The sequence below is a fragment of the Gossypium arboreum genome, chromosome 12 (genome assembly GCF_025698485.1).
Source record: "Gossypium arboreum isolate Shixiya-1 chromosome 12, ASM2569848v2, whole genome shotgun sequence".
NCBI lineage: Eukaryota > Viridiplantae > Streptophyta > Magnoliopsida > Malvales > Malvaceae > Gossypium > Gossypium arboreum.
Genome location: NC_069081.1, coordinates 85488291 through 85490723, shown reverse-complemented (window position 1 = coordinate 85490723; position 2433 = coordinate 85488291). Strand labels below are relative to the sequence as shown.

The window sequence follows — 2433 nt, the reverse complement described above, 5'->3', positions numbered from 1 at the left end:
TAGTTTATATTCATAGATTCCTTATTGAGTCTATATTTAAAGGAAACAAATTTTATGGCTATGTGACTTTTTTACTGGGAGAAAATCAACTCATAGTGAACAGAGGTCAGATCAGTCGAGCTGTATAACAGGGGAAACTTTAACTAATAAACTGTACTAATTGGCTGGACCAAAAATTCTAGAAAAATTTTATTAAGAATTAATATGAGTCTAGTTTTAGGAAAATTTTACGGATTTTAATTTTGAGTTTTGTAACTCAAGTTATGATTTATTCAGTGAACATGATGCAGGAGAGACAACTTGACCAAATTGGAGTAAATAGTGAAATTAAAAATAGATATACTTGAGTTATTTTGTAAACATATTAGATTCCTAAATTATTATTTTATTATTTATATACTTACTTACTAAGCTATAAGCTTACTTTCTTTTCTCTCTTCTGTCTTATAGTGTCATCCAGCAAGCATAGGAGTTAGAGATCGTTGAAGATCTGCCCGCACTATCAGTACTTTTGGTATTAGAACTAAACATTTTGAATTATGGCATGTATAGTAGGATTAGCTATTTTGTTACGTGTCATAATTGCCTAGGTATAAAATATTAGTTACAGTATTTGACAGATTATTTTGTACAAAGCCATTGAAATTGGCTAATATTGTTAAAGGCATATGTTATAATGATTCATGATTTAATTGGATGCCATATTTTTGTCTCGGTTTTATTTAAATGTATTATGATCTAGTAATACCTCGTACCCTGTTCCGGCATCGGATACGGGTAAGGGGTGTTACAGTTATACTCTTTACTTATCAGCTTTTGTACACTGTGGATCACCTCAACCTTACCTTGACTTACCACACTTTCTTGCCTTAATTCTGGTTCAGGTTCAACTAACCCTTCTTCATCTCGAACTGTAATTGCATGAAGCTGCTCTCTTGGGTTAGTTTCGGTGTTGTTAGGCAAGCTACCTTGTGGTCTTTCTGAAATCATCTTAGCAAGCTTATTTTGATTCTCGAGACTTTGAATCAACGCTTGTTGATTTTTTAGCGCTGTTTCAGTGTTTTGGAAACATGTTTCTAACACCTAAATAAATTTTGTCAACATCTCCTCAAGGTGGTTCGGCTTCTTCTCTTTCGGGTAAGGTTGTTGTTGGAAGCCTGGAGGGGGTTGTGGTCTTTGATTTCCTTAACCACCCCAAGAGAAATTGGGATAGTTTCCCCAAAATTATACGTGTTACTATACGGATTATTCTGAGGTCTAGAATTATTGTCGATATAGTTGACTTGTTCGTTCTCTGTGCTAGGGTTGTAGGATAGGCATTTCGGATTGTTCATCCCTCCTCCATTTGTATCGCACTGCATCACCAGATGTACCTGCATAAAACCATATAAACCATCAATCTTTTTATTCAAGAGTTCTACCTGATTCGGTAACATGATGACTGCATCTAGATTAAAACACCGGCTGCTTTTATGGGCTTCGCCTTCATGACTTGCCACTGATAATTATTTAGTGACATTTCCTCTATAAATTCATAAGCTGCTTCAAGTGTTTTGTTATTTAGAGTACCACCGGTGGCTGCATCGATCAATTTCCTAGTTGAGGGATTCAAACTGTTGTAGAAAGTTTGACCCTGTAACCATAGAGGTAACCCATGGTGAGGGCACCTTCTCAATAAATCCTTATACCTCTCTCACACATCATATAGGGTCTCTAAATCCATTTGCATGAAGGAAGAGACATCATTCCTCAACTTAGTTGTCTTAACCGGTGGAAAATACTTCAATAAGGACTTTTCGGTCATTTGATCCAATGTAGTGATAGAACTTCGTTGTAGTATAGTGGTGAGTATTCCCGCCTGTCACGCGGGTGACCCAGGTTTGATCCCCGGCAACGGCACCAAAAACTTGATGATGTCATGAACTAACTAAAATACGACAAAGGCAAGCGCACCTATCGAATGGTAGTATAGCTATAGTAAGTCGGGAATATCGTATCCACGAAGACTAAAAATACTAGTAGTTACTATCTTTTTATTATCTAGTCGAATAAATTGAAGGGATTTATTTTAACCTAATCTTAACTAACCTAATTACTAAGACGATACAAAGAATAAAGTAGGAAAATAATTGAAGAAAACCGATGAGAGAGACAATACCTAGGAAAGAATCCACCTGGACTTCACTTATTATTATTCTAAATCTGAATTAAATGATTTATTCACTTGTCTTGATCCGTAGAAATCCCTAATTTATGTTAATATCTTTTTCAAGAATAAAAACAACTGACTCTAAGTTGATTAATTGAAATCTCTTTCTAATTAAAACACCTATTGTCGCATTAACTCAATCTATGGATTCCCCTATTAGATTTGACTCTAATCCGGTGGATTTATGTCTTCCTATTTCTAGGATTGCATGCCACTCCACTCAA

The 2433-nt window shown here is 35.3% G+C and overlaps 1 non-coding gene across 1 annotated transcript; it reads left to right on the top strand.

The window, feature by feature from the left end:
* The first annotated feature begins 1649 nt into the window (after window positions 1-1649).
* Window positions 1650-1756, top strand: LOC128286149 (small nucleolar RNA R71). Its single transcript, XR_008276694.1, has one exon. It is a non-coding gene; the product is annotated as a small nucleolar RNA R71 (small nucleolar RNA).
* Window positions 1757-2433: the final 677 nt, after the last annotated feature.